We start from the raw sequence: 24,189 nt of genomic DNA on the forward strand, positions 1-24,189 counted from the left end.
GACACACAAGATGAGGACGTGGTCTTACCATCAAACACACTTACTGACAGCAGACACATGAGACGAGGATGTGTTCTTACCATCAAACACACTTACTGACAGCAGACACACAAGACGAGGACGTGTTCTTACCATCAAACACACTTACTGTCAGCAGACACACGAGATGAGGACGTGTTCTTACCATCAAACACACTTACTGACGGCAGACACACGAGACGAGGACGTGTTCTTACCATCAAACACACATACTGACAGCAGACACACGAGACGAGGACGTGTTCTTACCATCAAACTCACTTACTGACGGCAGACACACAAGATGAGGACGCATTCTTACCATCAAACACGCTTACTGACAGCAGACACACAAGACGAGGACGTGTTCTTACCATCAAACACACTTACTGACAGCAGACACACGAGATGAGGACCTGTTCTTACCATCAAACACACTTACTGACGGCAGACACACGAGACGAGGACGTGTTCTTACCATCAAACACACATACTGACAGCAGACACACGAGACGAGGACATGTTCTTACCATCAAACTCACTTACTGACGGCAGACACACAAGATGAGGACGCATTCTTACCATCAAACACGCTTACTGACAGCAGACACACGAGACGAGGATGTGTTCTTACCATCAAACACACTTACTGACAGCAGACACACGAGACGAGGACGTGTTCTTACCATCAAACACACATACTGACAGCAGACACACGAGACGAGGACGTGTTCTTACCATCAAACACACTTACTGACAGCAGACACACAAGATGAGGACGCATTCTTACCATCAAACACGCTTACTGACAGCAGACACATGAGACGAGGATGTGTTCTTACCATCAAACACACTTACTGACAGCAGACACACGAGACGAGGACGTGTTCTTACCATCAAACACACTTACTGATGGCAGACACACGAGATGAGGACGCGTTCTTACCATCAAACACACTTACTGACAGCAGACACACGAGATGAGGACGTGTTCTTACCATCAAACACACTTACTGACGGCAGACACACAAGATGAGGACGTGGTCTTACCATCAAACACACTTACTGACAGCAGACACATGAGACGAGGATGTGTTCTTACCATCAAACACACTTACTGACAGCAGACACACAAGACGAGGACGTGTTCTTACCATCAAACACACTTACTGACAGCAGACACACAAGACGAGGACGTGTTCTTACCATCAAACACACTTACTGACAGCAGACACACGAGATGAGGACGTGTTCTTACCATCAAACACACTTACTGACAGAGCAGGCGTTACATCAAACACTGACAGCAGACACGCGAGGACGTGTTCTTACCATCAAACTCACTTACTGACGGCAGACACACAAGATGAGGACGCATTCTTACCATCAAACACGCTTACTGACAGCAGACACATGAGACGAGGATGTGTTCTTACCATCAAACACGCTTACTGACAGCAGACACACGAGACGAGGATGTGTTCTTACCATCAAACACACTTACTGACAGCAGACACACGAGACGAGGACGTGTTCTTACCATCAAACACACTTACTGACAGCAGACACACGAGACGAGGACGTGTTCTTACCATCAAACACACTTACTGACAGCAGACACACGAGACGAGGACGTGTTCTTACCATCAAACACACTTACTGACGGCAGACACACAAGATGAGGACGCATTCTTACCATCAAACACGCTTACTGACAGCAGACACACGAGACGAGGATGTGTTCTTACCATCAAACACACTTACTGACAGCAGACACACGAGACGAGGACGTGTTCTTACCATCAAACTCACTTACTGACGGCAGACACACAAGACGAGGATGTGTTCTTACCATCAAACACACTTACTGACAGCAGACACATGAGACGAGGATGTGTTCTTACCATCAAACACACTTACTGACAGCAGACACACAAGATGAGGACGCATTCTTACCATCAAACACGCTTACTGACAGCAGACACATGAGACGAGGATGTGTTCTTACCATCAAACACACTTACTGACAGCAGACACACGAGACGAGGACGTGTTCTTACCATCAAACACACTTACTGACAGCAGACACACGAGATGAGGACGTGTTCTTACCATCAAACACACTTACTGACAGCAGACACACGAGATGAGGACGTGTTCTTACCATCAAACACACTTACTGACGGCAGACACACGAGACGAGGACGTGTTCTTACCATCAAACACACATACTGACAGCAGACACACGAGACGAGGACGTGTTCTTACCATCAAACACACTTACTGACGGCAGACACACAAGATGAGGACGTATTCTTACCATCAAACACACTTACTGACAGCAGACACACGAGACGAGGACGTGTTCTTACCATCAAACACACTTACTGACAGCAGACACACGAGACGAGGACGTGTTCTTACCATCAAACACACTTACTGACGGCAGACACACGAGACGAGGACGTGTTCTTACCATCAAACACACTTACTGACAGCAGACACACGAGACGAGGACGTGTTCTTACCATCAAACTCACTTACTGACAGCAGACACACAAGATGAGGACGTGTTCTTACCATCAAACACACTTACTGACAGCAGACACACGAGACGAGGATGTGTTCTTACCATCAAACACACTTACTGACAGCAGACACACGAGACGAGGACGTGTTCTTACCATCAAACACACTTACTGACAGCAGACACACGAGACGAGGACGTGTTCTTACCATCAAACACACTTACTGACAGCAGACACACAAGATGAGGACGTATTCTTACCATCAAACACACTTACTGACAGCAGACACATGAGACGAGGATGTGTTCTTACCATCAAACACACTTACTGACAGCAGACACACAAGACGAGGACGTGTTCTTACCATCAAACACACTTACTGACAGCAGACACACGAGACGAGGATGTGTTCTTACCATCAAACACACTTACTGACAGCAGACACACAAGATGAGGACGCGTTCTTACCATCAAACACGCTTACTGACAGCAGACACATGAGACGAGGATGTGTTCTTACCATCAAACACACTTACTGACAGCAGACACACGAGACGAGGACGTGTTCTTACCATCAAACACACTTACTGACGGCAGACACACGAGATGAGGACGTGTTCTTACCATCAAACACACTTACTGACAGCAGACACACGAGACGAGGACGTGTTCTTACCATCAAACACACTTACTGACAGCAGACACACGAGATGAGGACGTGTTCTTACCATCAAACACACTTACTGACAGCAGACACACGAGGCGAGGACGTGTTCTTACCATCAAACACACTTACTGACAGCAGACACACGAGACGAGGACGTGTTCTTACCATCAAACTCACTTACTGACGGCAGACACACAAGATGAGGACGTATTCTTACCATCAAACACGCTTACTGACAGCAGACACACGAGACGAGGATGTGTTCTTACCATCAAACACACTTACTGACAGCAGACACACGAGACGAGGACGTGTTCTTACCATCAAACACACTTACTGACGGCAGACACACGAGACGAGGACGTGTTCTTACCATCAAACACACTTACTGACAGCAGACACACGAGGCGAGGACGTGTTCTTACCATCAAACACACTTACTGACAGCAGACACACAAGATGAGGACGCATTCTTACCATCAAACACGCTTACTGACAGCAGACACATGAGACGAGGATGTGTTCTTACCATCAAACACACTTACTGACAGCAGACACACGAGACGAGGACGTGTTCTTACCATCAAACACACTTACTGACGGCAGACACACGAGATGAGGACGCGTTCTTACCATCAAACACACTTACTGACAGCAGACACACGAGATGAGGACGTGTTCTTACCATCAAACACACTTACTGACGGCAGACACACAAGATGAGGACGTGTTCTTACCATCAAACACACTTACTGACAGCAGACACATGAGACGAGGACGTGTTCTTACCATCAAACACACTTACTGACAGCAGACACACGAGACGAGGACGTGTTCTTACCATCAAACACACTTACTGACAGCAGACACACGAGACGAGGACGTGTTCTTACCATCAAACACACTTACTGACAGCAGACACACGAGACGAGGACGTGTTCTTACCATCAAACACACTTACTGACAGCAGACACACGAGACGAGGACGTGTTCTTACCATCAAACACACTTACTGACGGCAGACACACAAGATGAGGACGTGTTCTTACCATCAAACACACTTACTGACAGCAGACACACGAGACGAGGACGTGTTCTTACCATCAAACACACTTACTGACAGCAGACACAGACGAGGACGTGTTCTTACCATCAAACACACTTACTGACAGCAGACACATGAGACGAGGATGTGTTCTTACCATCAAACACACTTACTGACAGCAGACACACGAGACGAGGACGTGTTCTTACCATCAAACACACTTACTGACAGCAGACACACGAGACGAGGACGTGTTCTTACCATCAAACACACTTACTGACAGCAGACACACGAGACGAGGACGTGTTCTTACCATCAAACACACTTACTGACAGCAGACACACGAGATGAGGACGTGTTCTTACCATCAAACACACTTACTGACGGCAGACACACGAGACGAGGACGTGTTCTTACCATCAAACACACTTACTGACAGCAGACACACGAGACGAGGATGTGTTCTTACCATCAAACACACTTACTTACAGCAGACACACGAGACGAGGACGTGTTCTTACCATCAAACTCACTTACTGACGGCAGACACACAAGACGAGGATGTGTTCTTACCATCAAACACACTTACTGACAGCAGAGACATGAGACGAGGATGTGTTCTTACCATCAAACACACTTACTGACAGCAGACACACAAGATGAGGACGCATTCTTACCATCAAACACGCTTACTGACAGCAGACACACGAGACGAGGATGTGTTCTTACCATCAAACTCACTTACTGACGGCAGACACACAAGACGAGGATGTGTTCTTACCATCAAACACACTTACTGACAGCAGACACATGAGACGAGGATGTGGTCTTACCATCAAACACACTTACTGACAGCAGACACACAAGATGAGGACGCATTCTTACCATCAAACACGCTTGCTGACAGCAGACACATGAGAGCGAGGATGTGTTCTTACCATCAAACTCACTTACTGACGGCAGACACACAAGACGAGGATGTGTTCTTACCATCAAACACACTTACTGACAGCAGACACATGAGGCGAGGATGTGTTCTTACCATCAAACACACTTACTGACAGCAGACACACAAGATGAGGACGCATTCTTACCATCAAACACGCTTACTGACAGCAGACACATGAGGCGAGGATGTGTTCTTACCATCAAACACACTTACTGACAGCAGACACACGAGGCGAGGACGTGTTCTTACCATCAAACACACTTACTGATGGCAGACACACGAGATGAGGACACGTTCTTACCATCAAACACACTTACTGACAGCAGACACACGAGATGAGGACGTGTTCTTACCATCAAACACACTTACTGACGGCAGACACACAAGATGAGGACGTGGTCTTACCATCAAACACACTTACTGACAGCAGACACATGAGACGAGGATGTGTTCTTACCATCAAACACACTTACTGACAGCAGACACACAAGATGAGGACGCATTCTTACCATCAAACACGCTTACTGACAGCAGACACACGAGACGAGGATGTGTTCTTACCATCAAACTCACTTACTGACGGCAGACACACAAGACGAGGATGTGTTCTTACCATCAAACACACTTACTGACAGCAGACACATGAGACGAGGATGTGGTCTTACCATCAAACACACTTACTGACAGCAGACACACAAGATGAGGACGCATTCTTACCATCAAACACGCTTGCTGACAGCAGACACATGAGACGAGGATGTGTTCTTACCATCAAACTCACTTACTGACGGCAGACACACAAGACGAGGATGTGTTCTTACCATCAAACACACTTACTGACAGCAGACACATGAGACGAGGATGTGTTCTTACCATCAAACACACTTACTGACAGCAGACACACAAGATGAGGACGCATTCTTACCATCAAACACGCTTACTGACAGCAGACACATGAGACGAGGATGTGTTCTTACCATCAAACACACTTACTGACAGCAGACACACGAGACGAGGACGTGTTCTTACCATCAAACACACTTACTGATGGCAGACACACGAGATGAGGACACGTTCTTACCATCAAACACACTTACTGACAGCAGACACACGAGATGAGGACGTGTTCTTACCATCAAACACACTTACTGACGGCAGACACACAAGATGAGGACGTGGTCTTACCATCAAACACACTTACTGACAGCAGACACATGAGACGAGGATGTGTTCTTACCATCAAACACACTTACTGACAGCAGACACACAAGACGAGGACGTGTTCTTACCATCAAACACACTTACTGACAGCAGACACAGGAGATGAGGACGTGTTCTTACCATCAAACACACTTACTGACGGCAGACACACAAGATGAGGACGTAGTCTTACCATCAAACACACATACTGACAGCAGACACACGAGACGAGGACGTGTTCTTACCATCAAACACACTTACTGACAGCAGACACACGAGACGAGGATGTGTTCTTACCATCAAACACACTTACTGACGGCAGACACACAAGATGAGGACGCATTCTTACCATCAAACATGCTTACTGAGAGCAGACACACGAGACGAGGATGTGTTCTTACCATCAAACACACTTACTGACAGCAGACGCACGAGACGAGGACGCCTTCTTACCATCAAACACACTTACTGACGGCAGACGCACGAGACGAGGACGCGTTCTTACCATCAAACACACTTACTGACGGCAGACACTCGAGACAAGGACACGTATAGAAAATGCACAGCTTATACAGAGAACAAATCACTTGGTTGACACTAGCGACAGCACAAAATGACAACACGTTCTTGTGTGCAATCACAGCTTGACGGAGCGCAATTCTAAATGCTGGGTTCTCGAGAAGTGTTTTTTTACACCGTACAAATTACGGTTCACTTGACACAGATTCAGACACCCCGAAAGCATATGTATGACGCATGTGTACAGTGACGCATCCTTAGAAAGTCCTTATAATAAATCTTGGACAGACTGACAAATGCAAAATAGATTACTGTAGGCCAATGACAGACTTATGTTCAATAATATGGAATTAAAAACAAATATTGAATTCTACAGCCAATTTTTATATAGTCTTATCAATAATTTACTCGACTGCCACAATAATCTAATGTAGTATTTTAATTACATGTTATCATATTACTATTTATAATAAGTATTTACATGTATAATAATTTAGTATGTACCTGTATAATTATAATTATTCAGATATTGCTCAGTAACTACCGCACATCCAGGGATTTAGATGTATCAGATCGCTCATCCAGGTTCTGCGAACCATCTCTCCTGCTTCTCAGCTCACTGTGCGATCTCTACTAGTAAGTTAATAAAACAATTTCAACTCTAAACAAAGTTTCATGTACATTCATTTTTTTCAAGTAGTCTTGTAATAGGCTGGATATTGAGGAGTCAGACGGTCATTCAAAGTTGATGAGATTTATATCTGTTTTGTAGAAACATATTTATGTGGCCAAGTAGAATGAAATGCACATATCCAATCAGATAGCAATCTGAGCTGTCAAGATGCATGAATTACTCTGTGTCAATGGGCCCAAAGGAAGACAGAAGGGAGAGAAAGAGAGACTTATGCTCCATGGAGTCTCTGGATGTGCAGTGTGTTCTCGCCCATCATGCAGGATTCCCTTGTCTGGTTTTTTGAGAGCTCTGCATGAGTTCCTGCTGCCAGTGAACACCAGCACCCCCAGAGCTCAGCTGGACAGACAGGAAGGGCTACAGACAGACAGAATGATGCTTAGAAACAGACCTCCTGAGATGCCCATGTTCTGTGTTCTCATGTTTTCATTGTCTTCTCATAGACAGATTTTAAAAGGAAGGGTTTTTTTTCTGTTCAAAATGAAATTTAAAGGGATAGTTCACCCGAAAATGAAAATTCTGATATCATTTACTCATTCTCCTGTCTTTCCTTTCCACAAAAGGATAATGAGATTTTTGCTCTCCACTGTTGTTCTCTAATCTCATATGACACACGTGACAACAAGTGGTGTTGGGCATCACTGAATATCTGAATATGCACAAGCACAAATTTGATTTTAAGAGCTGTAGTGGAAGGAAAGATTTTCAGTAAATAACGACTTAAATTTGGGCCAATTCCTCACACAAATCTATTGCACAGCTTTAAAAATACTTGAAATATAGCACACGAGTCATTTACACTAAGTTTTTAATTTTTTATTTATGCATTTCAATTTCATAACAATTGAAGTGAGTAATCTTTGATCAAATTAAAAAATTTGTAAGTTTTATTAATTTGATTTTGTATTAATCAATTTAATGGAATTTTGTAATGAAATGCGTAAATCTTAAAATAAAAATAGGCTTCTTTTTTTCTTTGAGTGGGGTCTACTTGTCATGATCCTGCCATTTTGATCTGGTTTTATTTGTTATGTGGCAGGATTGTGACAGTTTCCTCCACCTCTCTCAGGTTGTCTGTGTGCTTGTTTTCCACTTTCCCTCATGTTTCCCATGGGTGCTGCTCAGCAGCGCAATTAGCGTTGTCATGGCAGCGCTGATTCAAGCTGCATGTGATTATTGGCAGAACCTGTGTTCAATATTCCCTTCCTCATTATATTTTCTTCTTTGTCTTGTGTCCCCATCAGAACATTGTGTTATGTTCAGTCTCCTGTTCTGGTCATGTTGATTGTCTCCTGTCCTGTTATCCAGTCATTCATATGTTCATTCTGAGTTCCATTTGTCTTTTTTTTTCTACCTAGTGAGAGTTTTTGATTCCTGTTTGGTTTAGTTTTCCTAGTCAATTTGTTTTCAGTTCTACTTGTGTCTTACCTTTTATTTCTACCTCATGAGAGTTTTGTTTGTATTTTGTTGGTTTTTTGATTCTATAAAACACCTTTCATTACCATCCTGCTTCTTGGATCCTACCTCAAATGTATCATGATAGAACAATCTGACCACCTTTGGACTCAGTGGAGGCATGAGGGGTGTTATATTGAATCCAGCTCTGACCCTTGAGGAATTGGTCTCCCAATGCCTCACCTGGTTGCCTGTTCTTTTGACCTACTTTCAGCATGGTCGTCCCGTCAACATCTTTGCTGAGGAGAAGGCCAAAGCAGCCTCCGGACGTGGTATTGATGAGACCATCATCAAGCAAATTTTTTTGTCAGGTCTGGAAAAGCTCATCCATCCAGAGGAGCTGGGTTAGATTTTTCATTTTTCCTTTTGGGATTTAATGGAGCACATCTGCTGCAAGGCTGGAACACCAAGTTCTAAAATCCCCCTCTATCTTTGGAAAGGCCTGCCGAGCCCGTTATTGACTACCAGGAGGTGGTCAATAACGGGCTCGGCAGGCAAATAATAAAAAAATTATTTACACCAATAATCTTCAGTTTAAGTCACAGCCATGAACATAATTTGCTACTCAGTTGTCAGTTGCATATTGGGGAGGGACATTATCATTCTAGAGAACATTTGATTGGACAAAAGTCTGTGAAGTGCAAGATGAGTCATCAATGTTTTTGGTCTGTTTTCCCAGAAGAGAAAAACTGTACATTTCAAATGCACTAAATCTGCTAAATATATATTTTTGTCTATGTTTAGGAGTACACTAGCATATAAAGGACCTCAAAGCTAATTCTGATTTCATGGGGTCTTTAAATTAATTCATTTGTTTAACTTTATTAAACTCCTTTTAGCCAAGAAGTCTGAATTAGACTGTTCAATATTTGATTCTTACAGCTTGTATGAGAGCTTAGGAAGGTGATTATGGGTAATGGTAGAAGTCAAGAGAGCCTTGGCCTTCCATTCAGGATCATAATAAATCCATGGGGTTACAGGGGTCTCACAGCTCATAAAAGAGATTTATTATACAGGCAGGACTGTAATTGCCTCTGCCCTTCAGCAAACAAAAGTTGATCTTATTTTTGTTACCGGGTGGACTAAAGGCCAGGGGCGTGGTGATCATTTTAATTAAAATATGACTTTCTGCATCTCTATCAGTAATGTCTTCATCATATTTCTCTCTTGCTCAGCTCAGGGGCAGCACATCAATTATGTGTCGTGTCTGTAGTAGGCAGTCACCGCACTAACCTCCCCGTGATACTCCGTTTGCAAAAATAGATTTACAAGCCGCCTTTTTGATGCATCGCATCCAATTTGCGATAACCGTCCCGGGAGAGGGTCTTGGACCGCCACCTTTTGAAAATCATTATCGCTCGTAAATTAAGTGGGTGTCATTTTGTGGGAGTGCGGCTTCGGAGAGGCCAAGGGTTCTCTGTGCTGCTCCTCATTCATTCCTCCAATTTATGGTGTGGTGTGGGTCACCTGCGCTGCAAGCACGCTGCCTGAAACTTGCCATCGGTGTGGAGAGAGAAGCCCTGCTCTTGCATTGTTCTGCTCAATTCTTGTGCAGCGTTGAGAGGGTAGAACGTGCTCTCAAAACCATCTGTCTGATTACCGTCTCCACTATCGCACACTCTGTCACCGCACCTCAAGTCCAGCACAGCTAGCTTAGCTGACTCTAACCATAACTTATAAACCTTTAAAGACAGGCCTACTGTGAGCTCTTAGGTTGTTCATTTTAGATATATGCTTCTGTTGAACCCGTCAGTCTGTGATATTTCGAAATCGTGTTTAATAGCAGAATTCTTGGTAAAACTACAATAACCTGATGAGAATCGCAGAGAACAAAGCACAGCAAAAGAGCTCCGCCCACTCCCATGATGCACTGTGAATGACGCAGTCAAGTCGCTCTCCCTACACTCTCAAACTATTAATTTATTTGAAAATATCTGAATATGTTTCCATAAAATTACAATATATTGTCTCTATAATTATATTCAACAACTTAATAGCAATAGTTTAAAAATTCCTTTAGTTTTTAATGTGATTACGTCATTTGCCATGCTTCGTGGGATTGTAGTTCATTCCCTCATTAAAGGCATTAAGTACACAGTTTCGTCTCTTTGAATTTCAAATATTTTTTTGTTTCCACTCAAAGTTTGTAATGTTGTGATTCACCATGGAGGTGGCTGGTTTGGTTCATGGCTTACAACTCGTTTAGGAAGGATTTTATGAAATCCCTATGGAAGAAATTAATGGTAAATGTAAGCGCAGCGTAGTTCTAGCGGGAAGACTAGCAGCTGTTCATCATCACACCATTAGCTGGGTAATTCCTAGCCAATCGCATGTAAGCCATTGCTTTATAAGTCTGCTCACAATCTATCACATTGCTGTTTCAGTGTGCTAACACTGCAACCTCCACCACCCCAACACCACCAGTTGAGCCCTGTCCCGCATGGGGGTAGGCTCCTAGCCCCTGCCTCCTATCTCCGGCAGGATATGACGGTTCCGTGTACAACTCCCTCGGACCGCCAGACGGGGCCTACGCCAAAGAGAGACATTACATTTCTGTTTTACATTCATCAAATAAATGGCATCTTAAACCTCACTCAAGCCTGCGTGTCTTCCCGATAGAAAAATACTTCCAGAACCAAGATGGCTGAAAAGTGTTCGGGCACAGTTATGAAAATTATGTAATATACTAATCCTTATGACTTTGATTCTGCTGTGAAACACAAAAGGAGAAGTGAATCACACTGCTCTTTTATTGAAAGTGACTTGTGACTGAGGTTGTCAAGTTCCAAAAAAGACAAGGAAACATCTTTAAAGGAGTGTCATGATATATTTGAGGGCATCCCACAGACAAGACAAAACTAGATGAAAGACAAGACAATGAAAAGGGAGGGTGGGGGAAACAGGTGGACAGCACTACAACACACAGAACAGACAAAGAAAAGAAACAAAGGTCCAAACAAAGAGAAAACTAAGGTAAGGTCCAGGGCAGAACTGGCAGGACAGACAGGGTGGTGCCAGCAGGGCAGATGATGGAGCGGGGTCTAGCGGCTAGGAAAATGAGTCCAGGTAGGGAGTAGGGTACTGCAAAACACAGAACAAACAAGAAAGAGAAACAAAGGTCCAAACAAGGACCAGGGTAGAACAGACCAGGGCAACACCGGCAGGCCAAACGAGGATGATTCAGGTAAGATGGACCAGGGAGGTGCCGGCAGGATGGACCTGGGTAGCTCTGTGGTCGTGAGCACTGGCAGAGACTGTGAAATGGCCTCCATGGTCATGAGCACTGGCAGAGACTGGGGAACGACCTCCGTTGCCGTGAACATAGGCTGTTACAGGGGAACAGCCTCAGTGTCCATAGACACTGACTGCATCAGAAGAGTAGGGTCACTTCTCCTCCGTTTCCGGGTGATAAGTAGCACAGCAGTGGTTATGTAAACGACATGGGCTTCAGCTCCAAGCAGCCTGGTCTGGGGAAGCTCACAGTGTGAAGATTCTGAGTGAGAGACAAATGCATTGTTTAGTTTGGAGATGCACTATGTCCATATTTGAGACGCCACCCAAAACCTTTCTACGGTTTCATTAGTCACAACAGAATCCCTCACAAAAAAGTAGTGTGACAGTAGTTCAGATATTTTCACAATAGCTTTTCACCAAAACAGTCCTCTCTATCTCATGTGGCAGTGGGAAAAAAGAATCATTTAGGTGAATCGAGTCTTTCACACAGTTCATGTAAATGAACCAGTTTAAATAAATGATTCACTTATATTTAGCACTGGGAACTCTGATTATTGTTATAAATGTGGTTCTTTTGGACAGTTCATGTAAATGAATTAGTTCACATAAATGATTCACTGATTCACTTGAACCCCGACAGCCATTAATGGACTTTGCCTTGTTTTTATAAAGTGAAATATTTAAAGTATTACTGCTGTTCATCACTATATTTCAGTTCAGTTATATAAAATACAGTGTTGGCTAGTTTATTAGTGTATATTAAGTATAAATTGTGTATATAAATGAAAAAAAAAGTACATTTATTTTCAATTTAATGTTTTTTAACCATTTCAACAATAAATCATGATTTTACAATAGTAATAATGTAGTAACCATTACTGTAGTAACAATGGGCATTCATTTGTTTTAAAAGTGGTGGGGACAGGTGACATCACAGGTCGTCACTTTGTCACTAAGTGGCAAAACTCTTAAATTAAGGTATATTATTTAGTTGAAGTGCAGATAATACCAAATTAGGGATGAGTATTGATACAGATTTCCAGATTTTTTCCCGATATCGATTCATTTGGTATATTTCAGTTCGAAAGTTAATTTTACTTACATTTGAAAGAAATTATCTTCCAGCTAATGCTGTTAATTATACAGGGGAGCGTCTACCTAGGTACAATATGATATAAATATTAATATGAATAATTATATTTTATTATTTTTTCATCCTTCTGGGGACATTTTAGCTTTTAAAAAAATGCACAAATCCATCCATTAATAAACATGATATTATTTTACATAATATAATATGTTTATTGTTTACAAGTATGTACATTGATTACTTGAACACATGCTTAATCCAGTACTGTCTCTTTAAGAAAACCAGCTGTTCTGTAAAGAGCGTCTGTAAATGAGACTGGACTCAAATGGCTTTATCCTAAAATGAGCACTCATTATAACAAATTCCAGTGCTGGATCGCCATTTATTGTAACCCACATGAACAAAATGGAAACTCCTGCTCAAGAACTGGAGATATTTTTTCTGCATTACCTGATGAAAACTAATTCAAAAAGTGGTGGGGACAAAAATTGTCAATGCAAAAAGTGATAGGGACATGACCCACCTGTCCAACCCATAAATTACGCCTTTGTGTAGTAACCATGGCTATTTTAGTGGTTAGTATGGTTTTACTACAAATACTGCACATGGTTAATTTTCATAAGGGAATGTCATACTAATTCATTTCTGTATATCAGGTTGATATGATTAAATTCTGCAGTCAGACCTGATTGTAGCAGTTATAGCTTGACTGTAGTTTAACTCCTTTAAAGGGATAGTTCACCCCCTGTAGTTTAACTCATTTAAAGGGATAGTTCACCCCCCCCCAATAAAAAAATTATAACTAAATAAATCCCATTTTTTTGTGAACTATTCCTTTAAGTAATATGTAACTTGTAGCTTGCTTAGATATATTTCAGGGGTATTGAATCAATGTTCTAAGAGATCCGAACTCTAAAGTTCCTTCTCAGCAAATGTATAAACAATCATAAATTATTCTTTCAAAAGTCAATTCAGTGTACATTTTCAAGCTCACAGCCCCAATAACTTGTAAAACTAAAAAATAGTCAAAATATTCTCTCAGAAACAGCTTTTGTGTCCAATATAGTATCACAAATAAGTAATTCAACTAATTCACTAGTTGTGATCTTCGATAAATACCATGGTTCCAAATTATTACCATATTCAAAAACCACAATTTACTTCGAACTCCAAGCTATTTCAAAGAACACCATAGATATCTACGGCCAAAAATCATGGTAATAGCATGCTAATTTTCAGTTGGTGTTAAGCATAATCCAACATGACATCATTGTTAATCCTCCAGGACCTATTATGTCAAATAGCTGCGCTATTTGTGATATATGATATATGTATGATAAGATCATGACTCAAAAGTCAAAAGAATAAAAGTATGTATTATGGGTGATATCAGCAGACACACATGTACAGCTACAGCACTTATTCTCCATTCTCTCTTCTATTCTAGTTCTCTCTTCCTCTCATTGTCCTTTAAAAAAAAAAGAGCGCTCGCAGAGAAATGTTTCGTTTGATCCTTTAGTAAGAGGAGCATAAAAGAGAGACAGGAAGGGATGAAAAAGCTTCTTTTGTCTCACCTCAATAGAGAAGCCCTTGATCAGTCTGGTGTAGTCTGGGGCCTGGGCTACTCAGCAGTTCTGGAAAATTCTGTCTTTCAAACAGCCAGAGAAGCTCTTCAATGCCATCTCTGACCTGAGGAATCACATTTGGAGAGGAGTAATGCATGACTAATCCAACCATTTTTGAGAAATTGTGTCTACACAGAAAATGTGCGAATTATACAATGAGCGTCCAACTTTTGAATCGTTTTAATCCTTCCTTATGGGTCAATTTGACCATTTTGAATTTTAAACATTGATTTACTTCAACATTACTTTAAGTAGTCTGTCTGAAACTTCATGACAACCTCCACAGAGGTGATCTGAACTTTGCAAAATGTCATGTATTTATACACAAAGCTACAAAAAGTAAATCCCTAATTTGACCTTTAGGGTCAAATTGACCCTTTTTATATTCAAATTCAAAAGCTTGTAATAAAGGGCCTGTTTGTTCTATCTCTCTACATTTGGTCATAAATTGTTCATCTAGGTGCCAACTAACACTAGAAAAAGAATTGGAAAAAGCACATGGGTCTTTATTTCCAACACATAAGTACATAATGTACACACAGACACCCACAAACACTCATTGACTACAGACACAAATGCAAGCACAAGATTTCTTTATACATACTGGATATGTATTTGATCAAAATATATTTAACTGTTAATTCAGTGTTCTTTATATGTTTATTAAATATTCGAAAAAGGACAACATAAATGCAAATTAAAGTTATTAGTTATTGGATTATTTTGTTCAAAAATCATCAAAAGATTAAAAAAAATCTCATGTCTGCTCCGATCACTGCTTCTGTAAGACCCAATTAGACACAAAATCTATATCAACTCTTAACTTAGGTTGTTTTCTAAAAAATAAGTCTATTATTACTTGTCTCTCAGCTATTCTGGATAAATACTGTCCACTGTTATGTCCCAAATGTCCAGAAAAAAATGCAGTTCAGCAAAAATAAAGTATTAAAAAAATAATCATCATTTGAATATATTACTGACTGAGGATAGAATATTATACATCATTACACATCAAACCTGAGGTTCTTAGCTTTCAAAAGACACTAAGATCTCATTTGTAGTCCATTCAGAGGCCAATATACCACAAAACATGGAAAGGGGTGGGGCTTCCCAAAAAAGACTGATGTCTATGTGTAAAGTCACAAACCACGTTAGGGCACCCCTTGATTTTCAGATCTGCAAGTTGTGATCAAAAGTGTTAGAAAAAGTAGGGAGATCGAGCAAACAGAGCATTTATAAAAAAGCATATGAACCTTTTTTTAACAAGATTTTTCAAGATGGGGTTTAATCAGGAAACATTAAAATACTGTTTCAAAAATATAGACATAAACAATACGTATGTTCCCTTTACAAAAATCTTCACTACGATGTTGCGCTGCTAAGCGCTACGGGGGAACAGCCTTAGCTGTGAGCCGAGCTGAATAATGTGTGGAACACGTCAATGAACATTGACCGGAATTTATAGCCTCGGCTGATGTAATCATTAGATGCACCTGAGGCCAGGCTATAAATGGATACGTCACCAGGTGTCGTCAGAATCTCTTTTTTCAGAGCGATTCTGTTTCTGTGTTTCACACACCCTGTCAAAACTTTCTTTCCTCTGTTAGGAGATAGAATCAGTTAGGCAGTGTGCAGTGAACGTTGTTCTATTTTTCTCTTCTGTTTAGAAAATATTATATATATATTTCTAAAAAGAAAAAAAAAAAAAAAAAGAGAGAATGACTGAAAGCCGCAAACGGTGCGTGTTCCCCTCTTCTCGCTCTATAGCTGAAGACGGCACACATCAGTTTTTGCTGTTTGTTTGGGGGTAAGAGCACACTGCTCTCGCGTTGCAGCAGGGCGGGTGCGAGCACTGCGATTTGCTTTAACAGGCAGAGTGCGTCGTGCTCGCCTCGCTTGCTTCCAGGAGTCAGCACTCACGAAAAGATCGTTCGTGGGGCTCGTGCATGGATTTGGCTGAGAAGCAAGAGACGGGTTGATCCCTTTCTCTCACTCTCTCCCCAAACCCAGCTGGTCCTTCACATGATCTCGAAGCGCGTTCCGACGCTTCTTCGGATCATGAGGTGGACCGCGATTCTCTTCCCGCCTCCGAGTTTTCCGTCCACGATAAAAAATCTACGGAGGAATTGCTCGATGTTGTTACTCGTGCGGTTGCCACATTGGACTGGCCACGCGAAAAAGAGACCCCCAAACATCCAAACACTCCAAATTAGGGGATAGATTTTATCTTCCAGTCTAAGAAAGGGAACGCCTCATGGGTCCCTTCCCTTTCTTTGATAACCTCCATGAAGAGCTTTTTTGCTCATGGAGAACCCCTAAAAAAAAAAAAAAAAAAAATATATATATATATTTTCTTCCCGTGTTCACATACCCTCGACGTCATTATATTCGACTATCGTGGGTGTTGAGGTCGAAGAAACGCTTCAGGGCTATCTCTCGCCGGGCTCAGCATCGTCACTTTAGGAGCCCTCTCTCCCCTCAAAGCCTTGTAGGGCAACCTCCACTTTAGTGGGAAGGGCTTATCAAGCAGCAGGTCAGGCTGGTGCTGCTCTGCACACTATGCTGTTTTTCAGGCGTACCAGGCTGACCTCCTGGATGACCTGAGTGTGAGTTCTGCGCTTGACGAGCAAGCCTCAGACCCACCTCGGTCCTGACTGAAGGGAGGCTCAAAAGCAAAGCGTGGCGAGTTGTGCTCCTCCTCCCAGGGATTGGGGACAGTCTCGCCGCCCTCGCCAGCCCCCGAAGCAAGACCTCAGGACTATAAATTCTAGTAAGAGAAAACCCTGACGGTCTTGCGCCTAGATTAAGGGGTAGATCCCCTCAGGACGGGGCGCGTGCTTCACTTCACCCCTCCCGGTACCCCCTCAAAGCCCCTCCACTCCCGCCACCTCTTGGTGTTTCGGGTTGCAGAGGCTTCGGTCAAAATTGGTTGTTTTCGCTGTTCCTGCATTTTATTCAGGACGCAAAACACCCGACAACCCCTCAACAGGAAGTGTTAAAATATAATACCCATCTCAGAGATCCTGGCAGCGTGGAAACTTCTGCCGGATATATTCTTTTCTGTGGGTCTTATAAGGGTGTCAGGATTTAATTCTCTCGCCGCTTTTCCGTGTTTCAATGGCGTGTTCTCACTACCATAAACCGGATTTCTTTTTTGTAAAAAAAAAAAAAACTCAATCTCCTGGTTAAAGGGGCCATGGTATGTGTTCCCCTTCCAGAGAGAGAGTTAGGTTATTACACTAAATACTTCCCGTTTCCCATGGAGGGTGAGGGGTGGCGTCTGGCTTAGATCTTAAAGCTTGAACTACCCATGGGTGTTCAAGTCCAAGATGATGCCTGTCAAGACGGTCCTGTCTCAAGCCCTACAACTCGTTTGGCTGGTCACCATCGATCTTATGACGCACTTCTATACTTCATTTAGAAGTTCTGCCACAACATGGAAAGTTCCTGAGGTTCACTTCCGGGGGCGAAGTCTTCCAGGGTCAGGTTCTTTCACTCAGCCTAGCCCTTTTTACCCACACATTCACAATGCATGATGTAGTGCTGGCTCCTTGCGACTCCGGGGCATCTGCATTCTGAATTATGTAGACGACTGGCTGATCCTAGCGCAGTTCCAGGAACTGGCAGTTCAGCACAGGGACATCGTCTTAGCTCATCTGTTTCTCTGGGGTTGAGGCTCAACGCCAAGAAAAGCGTCCTCTGTCTCCCTCTGGCACAACTGTCTCCCGCTAGGATTGAGTCCATTCAGATCACCCTGAGCAAAGTCAGGCTAGGTCAAGGTTGCACTGTTATCAGTATCAACGATTTCCAGGTCTCAGGGCGAACGCGTCCACGGTGATCCCTCTGGACCTTCTGCTCATGAGACTGTTTTTGTTGTGGCCAAAAGCCAGGGGATTTCTTCCAAGGGCCAAAACCCCTGGGCTAAATAGGGTTCTGCGCCTCAGGCTTCGTTCCCTTTCTATGTGGTTCAGACCCGGTTTTCTGCCTTGGGTCCCACTCTAGGTGCGTCTTGTTGTCGCAGACTGCTAACGACAGACACCTCCCTGACGGGCGGGGTAGCGGCCTTAAGTGGTCGTCCAGCTTAAGGGGATAGGAGGGTCGTCAGCTCGGTTGTCACAGTCACTGTCTCGGGTTGATGGCTGAATTTCTGGCCCTGAAATACCTCCTCCTGAGGCTGCCATGTCTTGGTGCGGGTGGACAATACAGCGGTAGCCTCTTACATAAATCTTCAAGGAGACCCACGTTTTTGTCAGCTTTATTTCTGACATGTCGGATTCTCCTTAGGGCCCAGGGTAAGCTCCTGTCACTCAGGTCAGTTATATCCCTGGATGCCCGTATACGGGAGCAGATTTACGGTCCAGACAGGAAATGCCAACGGGGGGAGTTAAGAACTCCACCCTAAGGTAGTAGTTGCCCAGAGTTCGCCAGCAAGGGTTTTTGCCTCTTACTGATAGCACCACGCTGGCCGAACAGGGCTTGGTTCTCGGAGCTAATCTCTTCCCTCGACGACTCGCCTTGGGCGATTCCGAACAGGAAGGATCTTCTATCTCAGACACAGGGCAATAATTCATCCCTGCCCCGAATTGTGGAATCTTTCATTTTTGGCCCCTAAGGGTACCAACTGAGGGACACAGGGCTTTCTCCTGAGGTTATCGAGACCTTTTTAAATGTATGTATTTCTGTATGTATTTCTTTCCCCGGTTTCTCTGCTCCCGGGAGTCTTGGCGATGTTCACCAGCAAGGGTCTTGCCTCCTATTAATGGCGCCGCGCTGGCCGAACAGGATATGTTTCTCGGAGCTAATTCCTCTCCTCGACGGCTCGCCTTGGGCGATTCCGAACAGGGAGGACCTTCTCATCCTTGGCCCGAATTTTGAAACCTTTCATGTCTGGCCCCTAAGGGTACCAGATGAGGTTCACAGGGTTTTCTCTTGAGATTATCGAGACCATTTCAAGTGCTAGGGCTCCCTCCACTTGGAACTGATCTGGGTAGATTTTACAGGGCAGAAGAGGACCTCTTCACCACTGTTGATAGCGCAATGTCTCCTCTACTTCTCCCCGAGTTGCCCAGTCCCCCCCCCCTTGGGAGGGGCTGAACGTAGTAACGCAAATGCGCCTGCATGCGTTTCCTTCTACTAAAGTTCTTATTACAGAACCAGCTAACTGCCAGTTTGCTTCAGTTCTGGATTTTCTGTAGAAAGAACTGTCAGCGGGCACTTGCCTCGCCACTGCCAGGTTCTATGTGGCCACTGCGGTTTGCCACGGCTTGGTGGGCGGGGTGCCCTCAAAGAGGCATCCTCATTATTGCCCGGGCCTACGAGGCACGCGGTCAAGCATCTCGTTCCGCTTTTTTTAGGGAACAAGGTTTACACATGTAACCCGAGACGTTTACATGATTTTACTGTGATTAAATCACTTACTAACCACATCTGTGGAAAGTTATAGACAATTTTCAACTTTGTTACCATGACAATAGAATGTCAACAAACCCTAAATCCATAAAATGACTGAAAAAATTATGATTTAAACAACATTACAGCTCAAATGAAACAAGTTTTAACAGACTAATTAATGTAAGTGCTTTTATAAAATTATAGACTTCACATTTCTCCAAAATTGGACCCCATTGACTTCCATTAGTGAATGCACTACTGGCTGCTTTATTACTAATGGTTGATTCCATCATTATTTCATTAATTCAGCCCAGCAGAATGAAAGGTATGAAGGTACACAACATCACTGACTTGCTGTTTTGAGTGTAATCTGACTACAAAGTAACTAGTTACTGTATTATAATTACTTTTAGTCACAAAATAGTGTAATGCATTACATTTTAAATTCTTGTTATGAAATTACAGTTTCAAACTTTCAATTACAAGTACTTTTATGTATATAGGGTTACACATATTTCTAAAATAATTATGTTCATAGGTTACTAATGAGTCACTAAAGAGACAAACGTGTGGTCCTTGATGTGCATGACTTGTGTGAACAGGGAACAAGAGGAAACTTTGACATTATTTTGTATTATTTTGTGTAGAGCAGAAAAGTGTTTAAGTAATTAGCAATCAGATTACTTTCCAAATAAGTAATTGGTTAAGTAAACGGATTAAAATTTTAGAGAAGTAATTAGTAGTGGATCACTTTTTTAAGTAAATTATCCAACACAGGCACAGGCAACACAGTTTGTTTTTACAAATTTGAAAGCTTTCCACAGCAAAAAATTAACGTATGGGTTTGGAATGACATAAAGGTGAGTCAGTAATGACAGAAACTACTTCTTTCTTCATGCAGGATATAGTGAACGATTTAAATTTTCTATCGTTGTGCCGTCTTTTACTGGTGACTGAGCTGGTGCCTGATCCCAGATCATAACTCACCTTCACCCTGCCATCGCTCAGCTCTGCACTCATGAAGTCTTTCTGTTCAGAGAGAGAGAGAGAGACAGGTTGAGTTTAGACTGTATCTACATGAAATTCTGTGTAAATAAAGTAGTTCTTTACATACAGGGAAGACCAATATCTCAGTAATGATACGATCTAAAGTACAATTATAAAAATGTGTATTTTCTCTAGCAGAGGTTTTGCATGTTGGTTTTAATCACCTTGTTCAAGACCCTCTTAAATTAGAATATTTTTGGTGAATTTTACCCTCCAAAGTAAATGTTCACTTTCATTGTATTTTTGTTACTGCTCTTTGGTAAACAACAGCAAATAATCAAAGGAAACTGGTAGTTTTGTTCTTAGGACAAAGGTATTTTTAGGGAAAGGGCTAGAATATCAGGACAGGATGTCACATGTTTTAAATGTGATCCATTTACATAATATATGAATTACAATATTTGATATTGATATGTTTGTACATTACCTTTTCCATTTGAGTTGTTCCATGAATAGTTTTCCTTTTGCATTTTGCTTCAATACCTGTAATTATTTAATACAATGCATTTAAAGAGAGGTGTAGATTGTGTCATGGTGGTAGTGATGGTGGCGTGACGGGGAACTTGTAATTCTCAATGTTTAAATGAAACCTATGCCATTGTTTTAAAAGCAGGATATACTGTGACAACTTAACCAATATAGTTTGACAACATGCCCCACTGTTGACAAAAGGTCAAAGTGTGTTCAAAGAACTGTTTCTTTTTTTCCAGGGTTATAACAAGGAAAATGTTCAAAGCTTTTTTGCAAGCCAAGTATGAGGCTATGCAGAAACTGCCTTTCAAAAATAAACCTGAGACATATTTACTGGAATAAAAAGTGTGACAACTTACCCTGGTCTACATATACATATATATATATATCTGCGTGCACCATGTCCTTAGTGGCAAAGTACATCATTACAGTGTCTGTGAAGAAGGTGCAGAACTTGAACATCACCGTGGATAAGTTGGGTTTCCATCGTGTGTGGTGGCTGATGGCTGCATAACACTCTTCATCAAACTGCAGCGTGCCCTCAGTGTCAGCGGGCTGATGACTAAACACAAGGAATTCAACTCAACATCAACATATTAAGATGGTTTAAATGCAGTTTTATGTTTCTCACCAATTTCAATCAGAGTTTGGATTTCACTTGATTTAATTTCAGTGGTGCAGTTGTGTGGCAAATGAATTCTTCAGTGATCCTGGACCACATTCCACCCACTGCACCTCATCTACTTTTTGGAGTTGTGCCCACATCTCTTTAGAATTCCTTCTATTTCTTATAAACTGTAATGCAAAAATTTCTTAGAATGACTTTAGTACAAAAAGTGTATAGTGTCATTAAAGACTCAAGATATGTAATAGTGTCGCTTTTTCGCATATATTTTGATGGTTCATTCATATTCTTATATGATTACTGTCGCGGGATATCTGTTTCTTTGTTTATTAGCAAGGACAGAATGTTTTTCATTTCGGTTTGTTCTGAGCAGGAACTGTATTTTTTCGTTCAGGTTCAGAAGTTCCTCAGTCTCTAAAAGGTAACCGGTTAGAACAAAATAAAAGAACTGTTAATAACGTGACAGCACTCTGTGCTAAGGGGTGGGTGAAATACCAGTTGCAGTGTTGCCAGATCTCGCAAGAGAAACAAGCAACCTGGTCTGGAAAAACAAGCCCAAAATAAGTGAAAATAAGCTATTCCATTTTTTTATTGTGTGGTTGATTTATCAGCATAGAAATCAGAACAAGGAGTTAATTACAGATCTGCTTCTCAGTCAAAACTTGGAATCAACACAGAAATGTAATGTTTGTCTTGTATCTGGATTAATCGTGCATGTATATGTAGTAATTATATACAGTTGTTAAAAAGTTCTTCATTCACAGAATGCTTCATCCACAATGGGCAGTTAGGCAAGAAATGTTCAGTTTCCTTCAGGAAATGTGAATGTGTGTGCAACACGTCAATGAAATTGACTAGAATTTATAGCCTTCGCCGGTGACATCATCAGGATGCGCCGGTATAGGGGCTATAAATAGATGTGCCACAGGTGCATCGTCAGGTCTTTTGTCTTCAGACCATTCTGTGTGTGTTGTACTTCTCAACCCTGTCAAAAACTTTCTATTTTCCTCTGTTAGGAGTTAGAATTTATTAGGCATTGCACAGAAAACTTTCTCTTTAAAAAAAAAGAAAAAGAAAGAAAAAAAAGACTGATAAACAAAGAAAGCTGTGTGTGTTCCCGTGTTTACACTCTATGGCTGAAACGGACACACACCAGCTTTATTTTGTGTGTTTGGGGGAAGAGCATGCTGCTCTTGCTTTGGGGCTGGGCAGTTGCAAGCATTGCAATCTGCTTTCAGTCAAAATGCTTCGCACTTGTCTCGCTTACTTCCAAGAGACAGTGCCCACTCTTCCATTGTGGGGGTCTAGTATGGATCTTCCCTATCGCTTGCTCTCTACCCAGATCCAGCCGGTCCTTCTCGTGATCTTGAAGCGCGCTCCGGCACCTCTTCGGTTCATGAGGGGGGCGGCGAATCTCTTGAGTCTGCGGACTTTGAGCTACCCACGTCTGAGCGTTCCTCGCACGATAATAAAGTGGCTGAGGAATTGCTTGAGGTGGTTACTCGGGCGGTGGCCAGACTACAGCTAGACTGGCCATGCGAACAAGAGACCCCCAAACGCTCCAAGTTGGAAGACAGATTTCTGTCTGGTGGCCAAAGGACCTCTGACGAGCTTTCTCGTTCTTGGAGGACACC

General features: G+C 42.4%; 1 pseudogene; it reads right to left on the reverse strand.

The window, feature by feature from the left end:
* The window catches only part of LOC127623567 (laminin subunit alpha-2-like), a 241,100-nt pseudogene that overhangs the window by 23,677 nt on the left and 193,234 nt on the right, over nt 1-24,189 (reverse strand).

This window comes from Xyrauchen texanus, chromosome 30 (assembly GCF_025860055.1).
Source record: "Xyrauchen texanus isolate HMW12.3.18 chromosome 30, RBS_HiC_50CHRs, whole genome shotgun sequence".
NCBI lineage: Eukaryota > Metazoa > Chordata > Actinopteri > Cypriniformes > Catostomidae > Xyrauchen > Xyrauchen texanus.